Raw genomic sequence first — 25547 nt, 5'->3', positions numbered from 1 at the left:
GTCTGAATTCTTCACACAAACAGGTCCAATTTTAAAAATGTCATTTAAATTTAAAGCAAATTTGAGTTCATTGTACCCAATTTTACGTACATACATCTGTAATTAGTATGTTTGATGATTTAAACCGAAACACATTTGAATATTCCTTAAAAATGTGATTTTTCTGTGACGCTGTGTCTTTTGAAAATTGTGATTTCTAACATTATTAGTTAGTTAACTTTTTTATCACTCTCCATCATTTTCGTAATTTGCTTTGAACTACACCCTATACTTCCAGTAGAGGTAAATATATGTGGTTTGTCAATTTCTGTTTTATGTCAAAAATGTGGAATGTCAACTCTTATTCAATTGGACATTGCTACATTCTTGAGTTTAAAGTTTCTGACTCCTGAATGGGAACCTTCGATTACGACATATTGTTTGGCTGTCCTAATCTAAACAAAATCCTTGTTTTCTATCAAAGATTGTTTAAAATTACCCACTCCTTTCAACATTGCACATCTCTTTACTCTCAAATCTAATACATTTTCAAGTAAATATAAAATATTTTTTTTGTCATTGTTATTAATAACTTATTTTTGATAACGGTAAAAGGTTGTGTTGTACCCCTTCAATATAATAAATCATTGAAGAAGAAAATAATCTTAAAAAATCTGAACTAAACATGAAACATAACAAGACACAGAAAAATATAAATTTATTTTGGATTACAGAGGAATTCTTAGGAATTACTAGGTTACAGAGGAATTCTTAGGTTCTCTCTAGCTCTAGGTTAGCCCCAAATGGCCGGGTGGTCGGTTATACGAGTAGGTAAGACAGATATCCTGGATTTGATTCCCATTTGAGACCGTTACTTTTTTCTGCGTCTTGTTTCGTATTTTGTTTAGAGTTATTAAGTGTTAAATTCTTCTTAAATATTTGTTTTTACCCACATTAAAAATTAATAATTTAAGTTTCAAAAATCCTCGAATAATCAATTATTTTTATTGCAAGTAAACTTCAATAATTATTGCAATCGCGATGCGATGTGCATTTCAATCACGGTTCCTATGTTATCATTTAAGTCCAAATTCTTCGAATATTGCTTTAACATCGTTATTAGCCATTAAAATTACATTATTTAAAAAATATATATTCATCCATATATTTCATCCCTCAAAGTTATGGCGCATCCCTCAAAGTTATGCACACAATCTGGGGTAGTAGCTTCAGACTTCAGAATGAATTCTTGGTAGTTAACAAGATGCTGTCTTCGTAGCACATTACCGTCACTCGACAGGAAGTGGGAACATGACGTATCCTGTACGGGCTTTACTGCATTCTGTCTTGCATTCTATACTGCTTGCATTATATGCTGCCTGCATTCTACTGCTGCTGATGCTGCCTGCATTCTAGAATGGGGATAATAGGACGTCGCCGTCGCGGCGCCTGGATGTTGTATGAAACTTAGAAGACGTGCAGCTATTGTACAGCGTTATCCTTACAAAATATAACATATATTTAGTTGAGATAGACTTAATTATTTTGTCGATCCGATGGGTTTTAGAGCAGCGTTTAAACATCGGGGTACTAATTGGGCGTTACTTAACGACGAAATTTGGTCCATTAGTTATCCAGACATCAACCAAGGGGTTTTAAAAATCAATATTAATTAATTTACGAAAACGAAAACAAAAAAAAAATCACCTTATAGAACACTCCCTGCAAAGATGATATAAATGTTATATCGGTATAAATAAAAATGTGAATTTTCGTTTGTTCGTCCGAAAGTTCTTCACGCTTGTGTTTTATATATATTATATAAATGTCATCTTTGACAGGTAAAAATATGTTTTTTTTCTAAAAACAGCGGCATCTGTTGGATGTAAAAGCAACAAGCGCTATTGTTTCTCTTTCTGCACAGACAGACTGAGCCAAAGCAACATGTGGCAGGTACAGCTAGTAAAATCAATAAAATGTTTTGCAGTCGGATAAACACTATTCAACTGAGTAATAATTTAAAAAAAATTATAACTTTTAAACACCACTATTTAATCAAAAAGGATTGACATATTTCAAAACCAATGATTTCTTCGTCAGAATCAACGTATAATGAAAATTAACTTGAATTAAGTTGAATGAACTCGAATTTGAAATATTTTATGACGAAACCATTGCTTTTGAAACATCATTCAGATCGACCTATCCTTTTTGATTACATAGTAGGTTAACAAAGTTATTCATTTTATTTAAACTAAAATAACGCTACAAAGTGATTTTACAGTAATAATTCCTACAAAGAAGAGTATTAATCGAAAGAAGAGTATTAAACCCTCAGCGGAAACCGGCCAACTTCTGCTATTTATTTGCAACCAAAACTTATATATAATAATTGATAGATGTTGAATGCTGTACGAGTACGAACGCAAAATTCAATCTGAACTGAAAACAGATATAGCGTGTGGTTGATCAAATCGGTCAGCGAAAAAGAGGAACGTTGTTGGATTAAGTAAGGTTAGGTTGAATTTCCAGAGGTGTGCGTAATGCGATTGTGAACATGTCAGTACAGCCACACAAAAACTCGCAGCTTTATTTTCGGTTGTACTTTGAAATCTGTATAACCAGGGGGTATAACTCCAATACAAAATTGGAACAGGAATATTGTGACGTCATGTGATTGCCTAGCTATATCCAACAATAGTAAATTTCATTGGTGTAAAGTATAATAAGTAGGCTCCGAATGAGAATTTTACTGTCTATATATTGGCATATCTGTGGTTTTTTAGGACCAATGGGTTTCATACAAAAAGACCGAAGATATCGATCTAGTGACTGGTTTATTTTTGTGTATAATCGTTTATCTACTAAATAATACTATAACACCAGAATCTATAGGTAAAATACTTTGTTTTTAAAAAATCACTAAACCGAAAAAAACACTTTCAAAATCAAAATTAAATCTTTTACCATCATAGCACAGGCAGTATTTGATCTCAGTCCTGTATTAAACTTCATGTTGTATCATCGTAAAATTACAGTTTTTATTTAATAATAAAAAAACCTTTTAACCCTTTGTTATTACCCGCTACAGAAACAACACGCCTGTCCATAAGTCGTGTTATTATCGCTCGGCGCCATCTTGGTGCGGCGGCCATTTTGCACGTTCTGCCGCGGAAACAATAAAAGCGCGGGAAATGCCTTATTAGTTAGGTTCGATAACGACCTCAGTAAAAAATGCTTTTCGATACACCTTATACAGAAAAAAGTATCGTCAAAGTTTAAATATATTAAATAATATGTATATTATTACATTTTACCAATCTTTTGTCCGATTGAAAATATAGGTACAAAAGTAGGTACCTATACAAATAGTTATTTTCTAGCTTTGTGGAATAGTGCTTTCTGATTTTGATATTTTTTTCTTTCAGCTCATTCGCGTAAATCTTTTTTTATAAATAAAATCCATGGTCAAAATAGTACTGCGTAAAAATATTAATAACCGTTGAAAATAAAAGCTATTTTCCTTCAACGCCCAAAATAAATTGCGTCAACGGTTATAATGTATAACTACACGCAAATATTATTCAACGTAGTCAAAGATTCAACTGGCTATGTACCTATTGTAATTGTATTGGCGCCTGTTAAATACAAAGGGTTAACAGTTTACACTTAGTGAAAAATGTTTTATGAAATTTCGAATAGTCTTTTCGTTATGTAACTTCCTTCCATAAGTTTTTTTTCAATTTTCTATTGTTACCTATTGTTTTTACACTATTAGCGCCCAATAAATAAAAATGTGTTACAGAAATTTGTATTGGTCTTTTGTTTGTGTACCTTCCTACTAGACGTCTTTTTGGATTTTTGGTAGACAAGCAAAGAGTAGCAATTAGCCTTATTACAGTGAATATTTTCCAACGCCTAATGTTTTCAACACGCCCAACAGTCTTCAATATTTTCAACTTTCAATGTTATAACAAGATCATAACTCGTTTAGTTTAATTGTGTACTGGCTTGTCGCGCGTATATTCGATGTGTTTAGTTTGGTTGTACTGGCTTCTCGCGCGTATATCGATGTGTTTTTTAGTTTATTAATAATATTATTGTTTTACTTTCGAAGTGCAAACAAAATTGTTAAAGTGTGTATTATACAAACAATTTCATTTAATGTAAAATGACATTTTTATTCTAAATTTTAAGTCGGTTAAAAGTTTTAATAGTTAATGTAAGTAAAAGAATATATTGTTACACTAAAAAATGTGACGAAAAATATTAGTATTTTTTAATGATAAACTATTGTTAAGACAAGTTTTTATGCATAGCATAAAGGATAACATATAATTAGTCGCCCGAAATACTCTTTGTAATACTTTTTACTCGGGAGATATTTTCAATTTGTATTGATATTTGAGGCGACTAATTATTGCTTATGAAAAAAATTAGGTTTGCTGCATAAATATTTTACGGTGCATATAAAAACTCTCCCTAAAGAACACCTTATCTTATTTCAACATTGAATATTTATGTTCTTACGAATAGCTATGAAAGAAATCAGAAGCGTGGAAATATATTTTACTAATAATTTATATAAAGGTTTACGATTATAATATTAATTTGTGTAAACTATTGATGTAATAATTAGTCAAGGGTGTAGACGGTTTTAGGTATATATAAAATAGTAATAAAAGAGGTGGATAATGAGAAAGCATCACTGAGTAATAAGCACAAAAAACTGTAACACAAAAAAACAGTTCTATAGAAAACTTTAAATATCGGGTTAACTAAAAGAATATAAATAACATCGGCGTTATTTTCAACGGTATTTTTCGACTGTAGAAAATCTCCAATGATATCAGCGTTGACGTTTAATGGAATTGTCTTCAACGCCAAATACTCAAAGGCGTGGAAATATAATTTTGCAGTAAATAACACGTTCTGTTTATTTAAATTAATGCAACAATGCCATTTCAATTTCACACATAACCTCAAACTAAACCATAAAGAGAAGTCTGTTTCCTGGAGCAGCAAAACCTCTCGAACGGTAAGTTCAATATTACATTCACTATTTTCAGCATTTTTTTTATTTCTTGATAGAGCAATCGCGATGAGTTACAAAACTCATTGTAGGACGAGAGGAACTTACAATACATAGGTGGGAGTTAATAGGTACAACTTTACATTGGTATTTTGGTATCAAAAATATAAGTTTCACATACAAAATAGTACACAAATAGAAAAGGGGATGTTAAGTAGAACAAACAAGAAGAAACAAAAAAGGAAACAGATAGGGATATACACATAGGAATTTAGAAGAAGGTACTTGCCCACTAATAAATTAGTAAAAATAAATTGTGCTCGATTACAAATACATGGGATAGAAAAGGAGAGAGAACGAAAAAAACACAAAGATCAACATAACAAGAATTACGTATTTTCGTTTTTATATGTTTTTAAAAAGCTTGTTATCGTATTCTCATCACGCGCTTTGGAGCTATGCAATATACATTTAAATGTCCAAAAATCTCACTAATAGGTATAATAATTTTGCAATAAAAATATATGTATTTTAAAATAGTTTAGAAACTCGGGCGTAGTAACTACAAGTAAATATTTGTATTTATCAGTAAGATAAAATCCACTGTCCACGATATATCCCAAGGATGTTTCTGTTTTAATTTCCGTATTATCGTGGCCGAGTTGACATCGCGTTTGGGTCCCACCCATGCGCAGTGTGTTCAATTCCTCGGCTGGCTAAGTCCTCCATCACAACACAAGCAACATTTTCAGCTTACTGTGGTGGTAGTAGGAGATTTTCAAATATTGTCAGGTTATTCGTAACCCGGGAATGTTTGTCTTTCTTTAAAAAAAAATATATTTATTTGGAACCTGAATTTAAACCCTTAAAAATGCGCATTATCGGTAAGTTACGAGACTCATGTTAAATTTTCGCAAGTAATTTAATTAATAAATTAATTAATGTAAATGAAGCTTTGAATGTCGTCATTGCTAAATCGTTGTTATTTTCAACTTTGAAACTTTTAAGCTCATTGAAAATCATCTTGGTAGGTTCTGTTATGTATTTATGTAGCTTCTATTTTAAATAAGTCGTTAATAATTCCTCTATTATTTCATTGAAGATTATTTAAATTTAGCCATTAAGTAACCAGACTACCTTTGTATTTCAATACACGCAAACCGCTGATAGATCTTTTGCAGCCCTTTTTCATAAACAAAGCTTGTAATTTAAAGAGCAGTTTTAAATAATAATATTGTGCATTTCCTTTGTAATACTTCATTATTATTTTAAAATTTTGTATCTTTATTTACCTTATTTACCGATGATGTAACTGGTTTCATTCTCTTACAGGGTGGTTCATCTGTTCTATTTATTTAGAATCTCATCTATTTCACCTTAACAGGGTAAAACGGGTCCTACAGTAAAAGGGTAACAGGGTAACACTGTAACAGGGAAACAGGGTTACAGTGTAACATAGTAAACCTTATTCCTGTAGTAACTGAATAAAACAGGTATGAGAGTAATATGGTAAACAGTTACCTAAGGTAACGGTATGAAACAGATCCCAGGTTAACAGGGTTAAACTGTCCCTAGAGTAACAGGTATCAAGGGTAACAGGGTGAAACTGTTCCTAGGGTAACATTGTGAAATTGATCTAGGGTAACAGGATGAAACTGATCCTAGGGTGACAGGATTAAACTGTTCCTAGGGTAACAGTGTGACAGTATGAATAAGTTAAATGTTATAAAGGTTTTTTTACCATAACGCAACATTTTATTTCCTTTTAAAAATGTCTCTTCGAATGTCATTTTCGAATAAGCATTACACTATGATTTTGCTTCGTCGGGCCGATGTTAGTGCCGGCGCCTTGCGGTTAGTGCCGGCGCCGTGCCGTCAGTGCCGATGTTAAAGTGTGCTTATTGACAGTTTCACGTTATTATTATTACACTTCGACAGTAATAATCCGATATACTCTATGAAACACGTTCAGTTCATTGCTGAAGTTTCACAATTCAAAATACAACGACTGTTGAGAATAATAATGAATCGATTAATAGAGTCGTGTTTCACTAAACTGTCTGCAAATTACACCAAAGCATTCTTACATATTAATTTTCTATGGACTGTAAACGAAAAAGTCTAATGTATGTAGTATTATAATTGGGGTATTTTGTAAGCTTGTTGTTTCAATTTGGCCTAAAAGTATTTACATTTCATTAGTGTATTTCAAATGCTGTGCCGAATTTTATGGACTTGGGAAGATGTGAACTGCTCTCCTTATTGTAGTACGTATTAATACCGTTTATACAGCACAAATTAAGAACGTTTCTTTGTCCATTTTCTTAAAACATTTAGATATTTTTTCAAAGAATACTCCGAGATATTTTTTTTGCTTAAATATCAGTTCTATTTCAATACAACGTTAAGTAATAATAAAATAACACGTCCCACTTTTATTAGGTCTTTTAGAGAGTTTAATATTTAGAAATGTTCAGCGATACGCTTTTCCAAGCTTTCATTTAGTACTAAAGAAAACGTATAAAATTAGGAAAACGGTTTTGAATTCCAGTTTCTTCCTTTTTTGGAACTCAATAAGAAATTGATATGTTTTTATTACCTATAACAAACTTTGGTTAAATTAATCAAGTCGGTCTTTCCAGAGCTATAAACTTAATATCGACTTGAAACTGTGGCTTTTTATACATGTTATACCTCGCCCGAGAGAACCAACCTTAGTTCGTTCTCTACGTTACTTAAAAACTTTTAAATATTTTCCATCCGCGGACTCACAAAGTTTTATATCTGAACCTGTACATGTACATGAATACATCCCACACTCTTCTTTAATCGAAAACAATATGAAAAACAAGAAACATTATTTTGAACACAACTTTCCCGTATCTCCCGTGTTATAAACTTTATTTTAAGCAGGTGTATTTTTTTTTCAGAATTCCCTTAAATGTTTTCAGCACTCGTACCTTCAAAACATTTTTCCTCTTTATGAATTAAAGTTCCTGCCACTTTTAGCACAGAAACGTCTGCTTTTTACGCAAAATTTTATTTATTTATTTTTATGACAAGAAAGACGTTTCTTTTATCTCTCGTCATGGAAAAACGTAAATAAGAAACGGTGATATATATTATAACTTGTAATAAAGGCAGTACTTTAAAGTGTAGATAGTTCAGAAAAACACATTGCTTTCTTTAAGTCCGTAATAATCCGCTATTGGCAAGTGGTATTCATACACGGCAACATAACGTCTAACGGTTCGCAAATGGCTAGTCATATTGCTGACGTGGCAAAAACAGAGAAGTGCTGGTTTGTAATCTGTTAAATAAATTACATGCTTTTTTCGCATGACTAGTTACAATTTAAAATTATATCATTGTCATAGACACGCCCGCTGCTGTTTCGCATGATTTACGATGTTGTGTGTAGCACTAATCTGCTCGCAATTTGGGGAAATTAAGGCTTTATGTTATTCGCTAAATAAAGTTTCAGTTGTATCTTCTTCCAGATCTATTATAAGTGACGCCCTGTGGCGTCTTTTTGAAATGTTCTCTTAATTATTGTGTAATTTTATTATCATTATATGAGATGCATGATTAGAGACTTTCGCTTTCACCTTGTTCTGGCGATAAAGACGCAGAATGAGAATTTCCACATTCCGTTGTTGAAAATAAAAGAAGAACGGTTTTAAATTTTAATCGAGCATTTCTTTGGTTTTGTTTCGATTTGATTTGATTTGAGTGATTATCTAAATCGGTATATTATTTTTATTGATTTTAAAAACTTTTATTTCCACCCGGCTTCACATCTAAATTGCCAGATATTTATCTTTCTTCTTTCTTTTCTGATTCCTCTCGCTTACTTCACTTAACCTGAAAACATTATCCCGAAAGAAATTCCTCAGTTCCGCTGTCGTCGGACAGTTTGAAAAATCTGAATTAAAAATGTTACTTCGCTGTTACACTTATTTTGCGCTGAACTTTTGTACTGCGAAGGCTCATTCCATCCGTTGAGGTTTTATTTCCGTTTTTGAAAGCTTGGTTTTCGAAGACAGCCTCTGTTAAGCTCGCATTTGTCCTATGGAACATAAGAATAAAGTTTAATCCCCCTATAAAGACTCGGTTAACGCCCGTTTACCGCTGGTTTGGCCTAATGGACGTCTGCGCTTCTCTATGAGACTAGAGAATATTCGTGTTATTGCCTGCATCCTTTGTTTCGCTGGTTGAAACTTTAAAACCATATTTAATATGTTTAACCAGTGTATTAGAGTGTTTAATTATTATTCTTCTTTTGTGGAAACATTTGTTATTTTTTAGATTCGCAATCATAATTTTTCCTGCTTCACTCAGCAAGTATATTGCTAGTATTATAATTTTTTATATGAATCCCAAACTGCTCCTAACCGGCTGGCTGTGAAGAGAGGAAGGTAGGGAAGTACCTGGCTATTCAGATCTGGTCACCAAACACGGCCAAAGACATTTCAAGAAGGGTATCAATTCTAAATGGTGGTCTCACACTTACTGAGAATATATTCCACTATGGAACGTGCGACAAATATACTATGAATTATTTTAATTTTGAAATAACTCAAATTAATCATATAAAATTACTTGCGCACGCCGAGATTTAATTATAATAATCTACAAGTATTATAGTATATTAAAATATATATTCAAAACCATTATATTTACCAAGCCATAAAAAACTACAATAATCTCCCTTCTGAATTGCGCTGTATTACGAACCAACAAGAACAAATAAATAAAATCAAACTTTTTTTCAAAAAAAACTTGTATTAAAAAAAATATGTATATATATATATATATATATATATATATATATTATATTTATATTTTACACATAACATTGAATCTAAGTAAGAATCGTGACTCCCTTATCAGACACAAGAGCTCCTCTTTTCTGATAAGGTATACATGACCAACTATGTACCTAAATATGATATATTGCAAAATATGTATGTATTAATGTAACTATGATCTATATTAAAATAATAAAAAATATAGGGAAATAATTATGCTGAGTAAGTGGACATGTTTAATTTATCACTTAACCCTTAAATGCATACTGTTGCAAAACTGTAACATACCGTTCAAACCACCTTTAACTCTTTGGTGTATACTTAATGCATGCCGTTTTATTATTATCAAGTTCACGGTAATATATTTTATCGAGTGGCATCACCTTTTTTTTCTTTCGCGAATGTCAAATGTCACTTTTTCTTTAACAAAGTGAAGATTCTCGAAAATTGGTTGGATGTTAGAATTACAGTTTGGTTTTGCTGTTATTATTTTGATTTTCTTAGGTAAGTAGATACAATAATAAAATATTTATATGTAATAACTCGTATTTTTCCGGTACACTTATTAGTTTTAAGAAATTTTTTTAGGTTTTTTTTTTTTTTTCATACGTAAATTGTTCATATTATTTTTTATTAAATTGTTGTAAATCTGCAACAATTTTTTTTATATCAAATATCATTTAAAAATTACAAAAAAATAAATTCTTTATATTTCCTTGCATATGCATGTAAATATCTACAAAATATATTTTTTTCCAGAAAAATTAATAAATCATGCATTTAAGGGTTCAGATACAAATGAGTGTTACTGAGACAGTTTAGTTATGTATTGTATTAATATATAATTTTGACTATTCATATTTAAAAGCTCCTAAAAAGGCATTAATAAAGTAATAAATAATATCGCACAAATATTTTATATACTAGTATTATAAGTCAGCGCGTAGTCCAGCGGGCTTCCAAATATAACCGGATCCGGACCGAAGTAGTAATATCTTCATAGATATTACTACTTTCATTGGTCAGCAATGTGTTATTGAATTATTTGTAATAGTATATCTTACAAGCCTCGAAATAACACTTCTACATTTTTATTTGATCAATATTTTTCCCTACCTCCTTAAATATTGTGTAGAAATCTTGAACTCATTTAAAGGGAGTGCGTAAGTATGCTAATAAGTATAATCACATAGGTATCTACATATATGAAAAGGCTAAAATAAAAGTTTATATAATTTGGTTGTTTTGCGTTTGAAACACTGAGCTGTAATTGGAAACCTTATTTTGTAGCAAGTGCTTTTTTAGTATCTGAAAACAATTTATTTTACAAGTTGCGAAGCCAATAAGCAAAGTTATTTGAACTTTAAATCCATTTAGATACTACACACTTTTTCAAATCCAATCAATTTGTTTGTTGCAGTTATTTTTTTGAGCAAGTTCCAGATTGTGATTGATGTTAAAAAAATACTATATCATAAGGAATTCCAGTCAATTAAAATAAATGAAATAAAATGATATGAAAGTTCACCTTTTAACTTAAATACCAATATATATTCTTTTTCTTTTTTACAAATGTCGATTTCATGTTTTCAAAGTTTTGGTTTTTCAAAGCCCGCCAAAACGATCCAAATCTGGCGAGGTGCGCGTGACGTCATACGTACCTCAGTTTTACCAGTTAACAGTACGGTCAATCCCACTCGGGTCGATACTAACACAACAATCCCCAATTTAAATATTCAATAAGATTTTCAAAAACATGAATCCCTTTGAAATAATTTGTATATCGAGGTGGTTACCCGTGTGCGAGTCTTCGCACAAAATTGACAGTCTCTTACAAATTAAATAGTTTTAAAATGAAGATTTACTAATTCTAAATATAATTATATGTTTTTAAACTTGTGTATTCAGATGCAGCGTTTGTTGATGAATATATGTCTTTGAGCCATAATAGTTTTCACTCAAATTCCTAACTGTAGTCCTAAGTTTAAAATTCACTCAGTTGTACGAAATATTTATTAATCCTGTCGATTTTCATAATTTGTAACTGCAATTTTGTATTAAAATATGCTTCACGACATAAACAAAAAATCTTAATTCTATCCGTGAATTGGATTTTCTAGTTGCCTCTGAATTTTATTTTCGTAGCAGAATATCAGAAAACCCCTGTCAAAACTGCGGGAGAAACACCGATAAATAGACTACAATATTAGCGGTAACTACACATTGTAATGTTGACCTTTATCTTTTTCCTTTTGTTCCTTTGTGGTATTTATATTGTTGTATAAATTTATACCATTGGTAACATTTTTGCTAATGTAGCTCATATTTTAATGTGCCTCTATTTTTTCTTTATATATTTTATGCTTGTGGACCCCGCAATACTTTGCTATTGCTAAAGTCTTCTTCGGGCGTCTCTAACTCCTTCCACCATTCACTACCATATACCATAATATTACTGTTAAAAACTTCATTACATGGACTTCGTATATCATTCTGGTGAAGAGATATCGCGTTATGTATTTCTCAGGCGTCCCCGACTTCTTCTACCAACTCTCTAAACACTCTTGGCACTAATAAGAACAACCTTTAAAATTTTCAGCGATACGGTACTTTTCAACTTTTGTGAGAACGAACATACGCAGGCGTAATTTTTTATATATCAGAATTTACGCCAGATAAAAAGACTTCTACACGTAACATGTAACAGTGCAGTAGATAAAATAAAATATTGTAAACGAAAAAAAAATATTGCTTCATAGTAGGAAGTAATGTAAATTATTATACAATTTGTCACCTTCAGCCATCAAGCTATTTTGCTCATCCAGAGTTAAACAGTTTTATCCCAATAAATCAGCTCTACTGGATGAAGGAAAACCGATTAAAATCGGCTTATATTGCAATATTGATGAACTTAAAATTTATTACAACATCGCAATCAAATTTTCCCAAATTTTGGAATGGTCTCATAGGAGTATATAATATTGCGACCTTGAAGAAGAATTGCTACAATTATATGGTAGGTACCATTGACGTTAAAATACAATCTGTAACGTATTGTTACTGTCCTGTCAGGAACATAGAACGAAATTAAATATAGCAATTCAGGAGTATTGAACATAGAATTAATAATTTTAAACAAACATATTAATCCACCAATATTTATCCGTAATATTAATTACACTTAGGAGTTTTTTATAACCGATTTTTAATAATAAACCAATATTATCCGTTAGATAATTTATTAGGCTAAAAGAAAATATAATCCTCGCATCATTTCTCTTTTTTGATATTACTTATGACATACTACTTTTGTAATGTCAAAGAACTAGCTTTACAGGGTGACGTTGCATCGTAAATCGCACTAGGGTGTTGGGATTTGATCAGATTGGTACGGAACTCATTACTGTAATCCGTCATTAGGGCTAACTTAGTTATAAAATATTAATATATTAATATTGATCCACTTTTATATTATCTAGGTGACTATATTTACTATGTGTCTTTGCATCGTTAATCGAACTAGGATGTTAGGATTATATCAGATTGAAATAGATCTCATTACTGTAATAATATTTCCGTCATTTGGGCTAACTCAGTTATAAAATATTAATATATTAATGTTGATCCACTTTCGTGTTCTTACCATTAGATCAAGTTTCAATAGCATGTATTATTGTGACGATTATACTACGGTTTCAGGCTACAAATTCTGTTATAAACAGATTACACACCATTGTTAACTCTTTTGCTAAACTTGTCACTTTTTTTGTTTTATTTCATTTACTTTATAATTTTTTGTTTTCTTTTCTTTACTTATAAAAAAACATTTTTTTGATTTTTTTCCTTTCTTTTTTCTTCATTTTATATTATTTTTTTACTGTGACTGTCAATAACTATCATGTATGTAAATGGGAGTTGGGCCGTTAATTCTAAATTAATAAATGAAATCTATTTAATAATAATAATAATAAAAGTTTATTGCAGAATGTATGCAGGGGCAGTACAATGCACTACATTCCATATTTTAAAATAACAAACAAATCATAAGGATTCACAGATAGGCTTAGTATAAATATCTACCACTACTTCAAGGAAAAGTAAAATCCGACGCAAATTTTGATTGATTAACTGTTATAATATAATCATTCTTTGTTTTTTTTTTAATATCCGCTAACTAATCTTCAAGGCTTTATTTCGTATAATTTCTATTCATAAAATAATTTTTAAAAAAAACTAGAAGTGCCTTCTACATAAATTTTAATGGATAAAAATGTGCCACTGACTTAGTACCTTTTGGTTCTAGACCATTTATCACGTTTTACACTTGCCTAACATTGTATATCACACACACACACACACGTACACACATGCACACATATATTATAACAGTTCACCAGATATTTCATAGAGATATGATGTCATTGGTACCCACTCTTGTAATTATTTATAAAACCTTGTAATTATTTATAAAAACTGTGTACCATCCATGTCTCTGTACTGTTTGTTTCTCTAAAATAATAAAAATAAAACTAGCTTTTCCACTCAAAATCAGTTTTCCATGCATGTCAGTCATATTTTCCTCGGACCCGTTATTAATAAATGCAAAAATTTGTCCTCCGTATAAAAATATCATTTCAAAGGCCGGAATTTCCTTTGAACTCGCCAGCAGCTTTTCCGCCCTGTAATTAAAATACATCTCCTTTCATAAATCAATGGACTCTATCATTATCATTTTCGGCATCAAAATCGATTTATTTCTCAGTTTTTAACCAACCATGGCTCGTGTATTATTAAATCTATTGTTAATTATATTGTGTATTATATTGTTAATTATTATTGTGCTCCACAAATTGGTGGTAAGCTCCGGCGGGATCGAGTTACTCGCGGGTATTACATAGAGCTTTGTGCTTCTGCTGACAGAATTGCTTATTATTACTATGCGTTATTTGAGTATTATGAGTTAGTTAGTTGGGTACAGTACAACAATGAATTCTGTTTTGCTTTGCTATACAGTCGCACCGCAACCAATAGTTCTGCTAAATCCATATGGTTTAAGCTATGTCGTATGGTGAATAATTGAGTTAATGAAGGGTTGTGAGAAATTCGTAGAGAAATTCATATCGCCTACTTGGTTTATCGCCTAAGATAGTTGTTTTTTTTATTCAACAAAAAGAGATACTTAGATGTTATAAGAATTGCTGACACTGAAATTCAATTCCGTAATTGATTATTTTGATGTACCTCATAAGGTATAGCCAGCGCTACCAATGTAAGCTAATTTTTTTACAAAACATCTACTTTTCTCTACTTTGTATAAATATAATATGTATTATATATATATAAACCTTCCGGAAGAAATTTTCTAAATTATAAAGAAAACCTTATCAAAATCCGTTGCGTTGTTTTGAAGAACTCAGCGCACAAACAGACAGAAGCGGATATTGACTTTGTTTTATAATATTTAGAGATTTAAAAAAGTCCTCTTTAATCATAAGATTTGTAAGTAGGTACTTTAATACCTACCTACTTAATTATAAACCAAACATTTTAAACTTATTTTCTATCTCAAATAAGGAACTATACAATTTTTCATCTCGATGACAATATTTTTTTCAAACTTTCTTCAGACAGGTAGGTAGGTTTAATAAAAAAAATTCGAATAATATAGTCCAAATAATCACGTCAATTTTACATTTGAAAAAATAATCTTGACAAAAACATTAAAACGGTCACTCTCTTGAAATGGAAACGTGACTTACAAACAAATTTACAGATAGACAAAATGCCATCGGTCGAGGTACAACAGGACTTTGCTACGATCAAACAATAATGTTTATAAGCAAATAACTGAAGTCCCTGGCGTTGTCCCGGCTTTACACAAAGTTTTTTCGGTATTATAATTAGACAGTGACCTTCCTCTTATTTTGAATGTAAAGTGTACAAAATTTCATCAATCTCGAAATAAAACTGTAGATATGTATGCAAATCAAATTCACGGTGCCCGCCCGGTGTCACAGTCTTATTTATATAAATAGGGAGATAGCTAGATAAATGAAGAAATGTACGTTGCTGGTTATGATTATAATGTATTCCTTTTTTAAGGTCACGCTGTGTCAATATTTCCGTAAATCGTTAATGTGAAGCAGAAATGTAAATTATTTATTAATTATTTTGTTTGTTTATTTAAGGCCCAGAGGGCTTTTACATGTAGGTGGCAGAATTTTGATGACAGACAATTTTGAAACATAAGAAAGGAATGTAAAAAGTTATATTAAGAAATATATGCAAGAAACATAAATAAATACAAAAAAAAAACATGAAAAAGAACAAGAACGTAAATTAAAAAATACAGCGATTTGACTGGTTTACAAAATTACAACTTGTATTTAGGAATACGTGTTGGAATAAATCTTTTACGTGATCCACAAAATTCGCAAAGTTAATATTAAATATATCGACATAACCTAAGTATTTGTTTTCCTATAGTGTGTAACCGTTGTATTGGGGAGTTCGCAATGTAATTGCGAATTTAAGTACTTTAGTATTATAATTTAAATCTATCATTTTATTTATTTTTCACTAGCTGTACCCCGCCACATGTTGCTGTGGCTCAGTCTGTGTGTGCAGATAGAGAAACAATAGCGCGTGTTGCTTTAACGTCTATTAGATCAGCACTTTTTCTCAAAACAGCATGTTTTTACCTGTCACAGGTGACATCTATATAGTATAGGTGTATAAAAACACAAGCGTATTTGAATGCAATGTTGTGTCAAAATTTCAAAGCAATCGGTGAAGAATTTTCGGAGATTTAAGATTTTGAACAAACCAACATTTACATTTTTACTTACATAGATTAATATTGAACATTACTTCGGAAGCGTTAGCAAACAAAATTTACAAAACACTCTACCGAATGAAACCTCTCTTTTCATCACAATGTGCGCTGTAGTTTGTAAAGTTGAGAACATTATTTTGTTAAAAACAGTACTTGCTTTCTCTTATTACTGACTCGAACTTAATCTTTAATATTATGAATGTGTTTGATGTTCGGCAGACATACGCAAAAACAATACTCACTCACCTATACACAAATATATATACATACTACGAAAAAAGATCTAATACTCGCTGTACTCGAAGCAATAACAAAGACTTACTTCAAATTCCTGTAACGCACACTACTTTTTGTCAACGAATCTTTAGATATCTTGCGACAAGACTTTACAACATTCTTCCTGATAAAATAAAAACATGTCATTCACAAAAAAATTTCAAGGATAGTGTAAAAATTGGGATCAAAAGTAATGATAGGACCTTTACCGGTGCACTCATCCAAATTCGCAGTTATTGATGCAACCTAATTATTGTATGTATTTTCATATAATTGTAGGTATATTATTAAGACTATAAACGAACTTGGTAAATGATGTATTGATATATAATTGTAGGTATGTTATAGTACTATAAATAAACTTGGTAGATAGTTGCCTCAACACAGGCTAAGCCTAGTGAGGCGGGCTATGATCAACCTTAACACATAACTACATTAACATTTCTATAATTTACATTTATTTTACCTACTGTTTATATATTACTTTCCGTTGATAAAATTATATACTCATCTAATTTATAAACCAATGTACACAAAACAGTCTTTCATGTTTTTCTATAGTTATAGTTTGAAAATTTGTCACAATAAAGATATTATATTATTTAAATTTTGACACTGTATCGACTATCAGTAATGATGCATAATTCTGCTCGGTTTAACGCTAGGCTTCACCATAGAAAAGGCACAATAGTCCTTTCATCGCCGCTTTGAACTGTACAGCATATAACATATATTATAATGACATATTATGATTATAGTCCAGTTTATATTCCCAGCAGCTTCAGGAGGTAGTTGGTTTGTTTGTCCCGGGTGGGTGGGATTTGGGGTTAGGGTTGAGGGTGGGGGTGGTTCTGCATCGCTTACGGCGCCACCTGTGATTGATGATACAATTACGAGCCAATGGGTTGAAACCACTCCCTTTAACTGGATTCAGTTGTGCGTAGAAACAGCGCAAACTCTCTCTTCAGCAGACTACGTGCAATATTATTTGCATTTTGATTTATTTGGCGACTTAACACCGGCGGACGGTGATTTACTGTTCATGTTAAGTGAATTTTGGACAATACCGACTGAATGGTTTATAGTTTGGTGTAGATTATCGTCACATATTTGTGTTTGCGACAAAGCTGGCTTCTATTATCACAACGCAAGCTTCTGGTTTCAGCGCGTATAATGTTTTAAGAGACCCACGCCCCCGTACAGTTAACTAGAAAGGTGTTTACGAAACATAACAACATAAAGACACATTTACAGTAATTCATTAACGCGCTTACTTAATTTTTACAACCATGGACACCATCTATTATACACCTATATTTTATGTGTCATGGCAGTGTTGTTTTTTTTAGAAACACAAACAAAACATATTATTAGGAGTTTTCTTCCAAATACTCAATTAAATTTGTTTTAAACATGTTCGTAATAATGTCCCTTACTAATATCTACTCCTAAAACATGTTCGTAATAATGTTCCTTACTAATACCTACTCTTAAAACATGTTCGTAATAATGTTCCTTACTAATATCTACTCCTAAAACATGTTCGTTATAATATTCCTTACTAATATCTACTCCTAAAACATGTTTGTAATAATGTTCCTTGCCAATATCTACTCTTAAAACATGTTCGTAATAATGTTCCTTACTAATACCTACTCTTATAAAATGTTCTTAATAATGTCCCTTACTAATATCTACTCCTAAATCATCTTCGTAATAATGTTCCTTACTAATATTTCTCTTTTAACAAAAACATCACTGAATAATTCGTTACAAAATATCACAAGGAAATTGAAGACCTTATGAAATAGAACTTGTTATTCTTATAGTACTGTCTTGCATTTTCCCTTTGTTTTTTCTTTTCTTTAAATATTATCTAACCGTCGTTTTTTAACCATTTGTCTAAAAATCTACCATTTTTCTCTTTTTTTACACACTACATACTTTATTAATTCTTCTCCTTCACATATTTATCTAAAAATATTTCTTAAATCTGTCAATAGCATTGCAATGAAATACTTTTACTGTGATTTCTGTCATCTAAAACTGTTTAAAAATGGATTTGAAAGGCGAAACAACTGTCGCACTTAAGAATAATTATATCCATGAGAAACTTAAAAATCCTTATACATGATATAAATAATATTTATAAGAGGATGTTTAAAATTTTACCAGAATTTTTTAAGCGATGTACTAAGAAGAAAAATAATCTAAAATATTTTGGTTTTTCTACAAAATTTATAAATACTATTTATAATCTACGTTTTCCTTTGCATTTTCCTTGCAGACAGCGAAGCTAATAAACAAAGATAAAAGAGCTTTCTCTTTTAGAAGCTCCGGCCGGCTCGAGGGCGCGCACTCGAGCTCTCAAGGAGTGGAGAACCAAAAAGGAGCACTCTGCTTTATTTATCAATCGGGCAAAGGGAGTCGGGACAGACATTTATGAAGGGGTGTCGCGAAGGAAAAATACTCGAAAGCCTCGCAGCAGCTGATAAACTACCTGCCTATCTACTGCAAGTCAAGCACTCGACGGGATAAATACAAGAGAAGGATCACTCTGACATATAAACTATCCACTAGTACTTAGTAAACTGGAAGATTAGATATGCCGCTCGTTGTGCGTTTTATTGCTTTGATATCGCAATGTTACGTGTTTTATTTCAACCGTTTTCAATTCTTGCGTCATTGATCCCTTCGGCATCGGTGTATATTCAGGAAACACACCAAACGCGCGCCCAACATTTGTATACGGTTGACATTTTGCCTTTTGGGTCGTTTACGACACATTCTTGAGTTTAATAGCCCGGCTTTCGAACGATTTTCCGGCCTGTGTTTCCTCCATCCTACAACATGGGTCTCTTCGAAAACCTATGTTCACTTTATTATCCCCTCAAAGAGACTCTCCATACCACATATCTCCAAAGATGACATAGGCACTATATGAAATTTTTTTCGATGCCTCTAATGGCCTAAATAGGCTTAATAGGCCTCCAAATAAACAAACGTAATTTCCTTAACTTGCTTTCTAATAATCGGTGATTAGCTATTCTGTTTCAAAGTGTTTTTGTATAACACAGTATAATATACTAGTGGTAGATAGAATTAGTATATTATCATACTTAGCATACTCACAGTAAAATATACTATTGGTAGATACAATTAGTATATTAGCATACTCACAGTATAATATACTAGTGGTAAATTCAATTAGTATATTATCATACTAAAAGTATAATAATATACTGGTGGTAGATACAATTAGTGTATTTGTATGCTCACAGTATAATATACTAGTGGTAGATACAATTAGTATACTAGCATACTCACAGTATAATATACTATTGGTAGATACAATTAGTATATTAGCATACTCACAGTGCGCGTGAGTACCACCACGCACAACCACGCAGTTGATATCGATTGAGAATGCATTATTATCGACAACGAGTCTATCTGTCTAGTTTCAGCTCGATCGGATGTTCGAAATGGGTTAATGTCATGCTTCATTCATTTAATCAAGAAAACAAAATCGAAATTCGCATAGATATATTTAAAAAATAGTCCCACTGGTTCCCGGACAGTTGGGATTCTAGTGGGGTGTTCACATAAAAAAACTTCGTTTTTAAAAACTTAAAAAAAAGTCATTTTTCACAAATTGAACAAAAAAACATAAATACTGCAAAACGTAAAACGTACCTTTACTTCATAAACATAATTCGATTACTCGCGTAATTCATAAAATAATCAGGTTGTTGTTTTTATTTCACCGTTGACCCGGTTTACACGTAATTCGGTCCTTATTTCCGCCGTACTGCGGCGTTCTCTGGCGGGGATATTTTCAACTATTCAGTGAGTGGAGAGTACAGCCTCCCCGCTGTTTCCAGTCCATTTCCGTTTCCCTGATGAGCCCAGGCGGGACTCGAGGAGCCTCGACCCTTCCTAAACTTTGGGTGCTCTCACCTTAATTTGTTTTGAAAACCCGAAATCCTGAACTCACCCCATTGTCTTGAGCAAGGGTGCTGCAATTTCTATCTTTAAAATTATTTAAAAGATATTAATAAATCCTGGACACTAAACAAAGCACGGAAAACACAAGTCTTTGATTTATAGATGCCTATGGACCACTTCTGAACAAAACCATATCCTAGAAATAGATTAAGTACAAAAGAGGTTTATGCGTTATCTATGTTTGAGATAATATACGTACTATTCAACAATTATACTCGTGGGAGATCACATGTACTTTTTATACTCAGAAAGGAATTCTGCCAGAACGCTCCAATCAACAGAGCGACTCAACTGCTTAATGATTCTGCATTGACCATCGTCATTGTCAACATCACTTACAGATAGTTTAGCAACTATCTTTTGACATATGTCACCAAATAGTTAAATTACCCCAATGAACTTTTTTGCTTACGTGTACCTCAAATGTGTGATCGTCTCTGTAATTTATTGTGTAACCATTTTATGGATAACATGAATAAATAAATATATTCAACTCAACCACCACAACACGGGCATGTGCCTAACTTGGTGGTTTTAACATACCCAAAAACACATAAAAACACTGAATAAAGAAAAATAAAAATAAAATAAATATTTAGGTGATCCTAAAAAATCTCTAGACAGATGTTCGTTGTTTTTGTAGCGCTAAGTTTGTAGCGTTTGTGCATGTACAACTTTGGGAACTATTTATTTATAATTATCAATATTTTGCATAATTATGACCATATTTCTTTCCAATACTTTTTAAACTGTAATAACTCTAGTCCCTCTAGTAACACATGAAATTATCAATCTTTGATGATAGTTTGGTAAATTTTTAATCAAATAAAGCAATTGAACGAGCCCTTTCTCCGAGTCGATGACAATGGCGTCCATCGTGAAAAAAATTGACAGTTTTAAAGCACTTTTTGGTAGGATGCTGAGGAAAAAACGGTAGCTTGTTTTTTTTTCCATTTTACCCTTTTTTAACGCACATTTTTTCCACAGTATAAATTTTGTTACAGGAGTTAACATAAACACAACCGCACTGTGGAGAGTTAAAATTAGAATGATAATAATAATATAGAATATTAATCATCATTCAATATATCATTCAATTTCAAATGAGTCAAGACGCCATTTTTATACTTTTTCATTTGTTGAATAAGAAAATCTTGGACTCGGGATGTTAAGTATAATCTTTTTTCAATAGATCCTCCGTTTGATAAGCGACAAAATATTAAATTCTTTGTTTTTCATTTAATGTTTTCTAGTTATTGACGTCATATATATCATCTTGTTGAAGGGTTTCGATGTGTGATAAAATGACAGATAGATGTTGAATGAATGTCGCCACCCCTAGCTAAGGGTTGTGATTCCACCTCTAGCAGGTGTGGAAGTTACGTTATTAGCTCTACTCCATTTGACATAACCCAATATTATAAATTCAAATCATTGCGCTTTTAGTTCTTTAAAGCGCGTGTGGAGAATTAAAATAATTACAATAAAGCGAACTAATTTATAAAATACAAAGTTAATTTTTGGATAGTTTACCACTTATATTTAAAGTACTGTAAAATGATTATCAAATTTGTAATTTTTTTTACTTCTGCTTCAAAAAATTCGAATAGTTTGTTGATATTTTTACCTTACTCTTATGTGTGGTGTGTAAAACACGAAAGATAGATTTAATATTTAATCGCGTACTGGAAATTGCCGTGGACTGGGGGAACGATTTGGAGAAGCGGTAATATATTGTATTATTTTTATTTATTTTCACCCTATTGGGCTTTTTATTTACGAATTCTGCTTCAAAACACTTATTTTATTTGAAAAATAAGTCCGTAAAAATCCCCTATTTTAATTAGTAGAATATTGGCAACACTTCAAATAAAATATCTTGAATTAAATCATAATGAATATTCAGGGATTATCAATTGGTATGAAGCTTCGAGTAATCATTTTTATTTTATAATTTTTGCCCTTTTACCATTTTAATTCACAGACTAAATATGTTCTTCGGAGCTATCTTGAATCTTTATTAATTTAATTTAAATTAATCCCAACCTTTTTCCCCTTAAATATACAATATCTATTAGCATTTTTTTTAAATACTTTTAAATGGAGTATCTACCCACGACTAGACTGGTTTAGGTCTTTGATATTAATTATTTTATTTACCGGGAAAAATTTCTTGAAATTAACTCCATTATTTTATCTTTTATACACATTTAAACTTCTATATAGAATTTTAAATCCAATCGTTATAAATAATTGGATTGGTTTAGCGCCCATTGATATGTTGGATTGTGGGTGTGTGTTATTAATATTTATTATCATATATAAAAATACTAATTTCGGTTGTGGGTCTGTCTGTAAGTGAGAACTCGAATTCGTTAAGAATTTATGTGAAAAAAGGTATCTACGTATAATTTTTTAACGAAAAATTATTTTAATTGTCTTTTTTATTTGTATTATCATCTAGAATAACCTCCCGAAATTAATGCACTTAACCCCCGGACACCTTGTATATGATCAAAAAAATTAAGATGGGAGGCGTGTTTGGGTATTGCCGCCCCGGAATCCATTTATTGGATAACAAACACCTGGCCATAGGTCACCCTAGTGGTTCGCTACGTTTCGTGATTTAGCAGGGGTGCCCATGTTTATCGGGTGAGGTGTGTTCAGGATGCGCCTGCCCTCCAGCTGCGTGGCGTGCCAGATCGGGAGAGGCTGGTTTGTGGAGACCCTTTGACCTCTCCAACCGGTTTCTCGACCCATCGCCTTGCGCCGCAGTCGGAGGGTTATATTCATATTTTCGTCACTGCTGTACACACTGATACCTAGATTACTGCCCAACCCCCTTACCTTTTATATTCTCAAAATTTCCTCTCCTTTCATTCCTTAAAAAAATACACAGCATCCTAAAAAATGACATAGGCCTTGAGGAAACTTATTTTCCTGGGGGCCTCTTGTGTGGGGTTAATGTAAAATATATATATATACATGAAAATTATTGTTATTCAAGACTAACTCTTTATAATATTATAATACCTCCCCGGCACTACGGTATGGCTTAATTAAAAATAAAAACGACAGGTAAACGTGTGTAGTATTCTGAATTATTTTATCAAAGGCTGGGTTCACTTCTTACTAATTTTAATCCTTTGTAAGCCACACTAAATAATAATAAGCTTTAACGAGAATGCTGGCTTAAAGATTCACGCGGCGAATTTTGCGGTTATTTTTAGCTTCCATAAACTTGGGTTTATCTTTCAAAGGAAAAGAATTTCTTAATAATAATGAACGTCGTTAGTTTTCGTGTGTTAGTTAACTTTAGCACTATTAATTATTTCGGTAACGTTAAATGTTTGATAAAGAAGTTGATTCAAAATGTATATTTATAGAAGAAAGGGGTATGGTAGAAGATGTAATAAAAGGTGGACCTTTTTTGAAATGGCCAGATATAAATAATGTTGCTAACAAATTCTGTCCCGTTTTATTTTCTAGTACTTCAAATCGAGTCGCGATTTTTAAAGCCTTATCTATTTTTAATTTTTTTTTATTTAAAATCGCACAAGAGTCCTAACTGCTCCAAACCATCTTTAATCAGTGAGACTATGACATCTCCAATTGGAGTATGTTGTGAGGCTGAAGGTAGTGAGGAGGGAAAGGAGATGGGTAAGAGGAAGGTGGTTTAGTACCTGGGTATTCAGATCTGGTCACCAAAGACGGCCAAAGCCTTTTTTAGCAACGATTCAATTCTGAATGGTGGTCTTACACCAGACCGATACTGAAAGTATCTTCCACTCTGTAACCTGTCGCAAATATACCGTATATTATTTGTAATGAGTAATTTGTGAAATAACACAAATTGAAACCAATTGATTTGAAACCCGCGACCTCCAGTTTGCTAGTCGAGAGCCTTACCCCTTGACCACGGTGGACGTCATGATATATAAGTCTATTTGAATTTCGATTTTGTTTTCTTGATTAAATGAATGAATGAAAGTGGAATCTTTGAAGTGGAAATTAACCAATTTTCCGATATTTGATCAAACTGAAACTCGATATACAGACTTGTTGTCGGTGACAATGCATTCTATCAACTTTGATGGTAATCACGCATACATACACGCATTTCTCTGAAGTTTGAATGACATTATATTAAAAAATTCTCGTTCCTATCCAATTGCGATTTGTCTTAGATTTTAGCGCCGTCAGTCCCTGGGGAGGAAGGTACAATCCTCAGTTAAATAACCAAATAAATTATTTGTTAAATTGGCTACGAGTCGGCCCAAGGGATGGCGTAATTAGGTTAAAAATTGAAAATAAATGTAATATGTTAAAAAAACTCTACGGGTTGATTTTTTATTACACTTGAAATAAAAGCTTCCGCCAATATGATACGAGGGCAATATTCATCGATTTCAAAATGGCTTTACTCTGAATTGATTTATGTGAGTGAATGTGAATAATAATAATACTCAATAACATGTCATTTTTGTGAAAAATGAATTTATGGGCGTATGTGTCGGTGTAGTGAAAACCACATACGTATTTGGCGTCGCAACTTTTTTTATAAATTTATTTATATGATATTAATGCAAACGGTGAAAAAATAAAA

At 31.9% G+C, this 25547-nt stretch overlaps 1 protein-coding gene across 3 annotated transcripts in view; it reads left to right on the top strand.

Annotated features, from left to right (window-relative positions):
- The window catches only part of Tomosyn (syntaxin-binding protein tomosyn), a 671040-nt gene that overhangs the window by 570985 nt on the left and 74508 nt on the right, over nucleotides 1-25547 (top strand). The window lies entirely within an intron of this gene.

This window comes from Hesperophylax consimilis, chromosome 11 (genome assembly GCF_061612785.1).
Source record: "Hesperophylax consimilis isolate HC1 chromosome 11, BYU_Hcon_1.0, whole genome shotgun sequence".
NCBI classification, from domain to species: domain Eukaryota; kingdom Metazoa; phylum Arthropoda; class Insecta; order Trichoptera; family Limnephilidae; genus Hesperophylax; species Hesperophylax consimilis.
The sequence above is the reverse complement of the archived record's forward strand: the minus strand, read 5'-3'. Positions and strand labels throughout refer to the sequence as shown.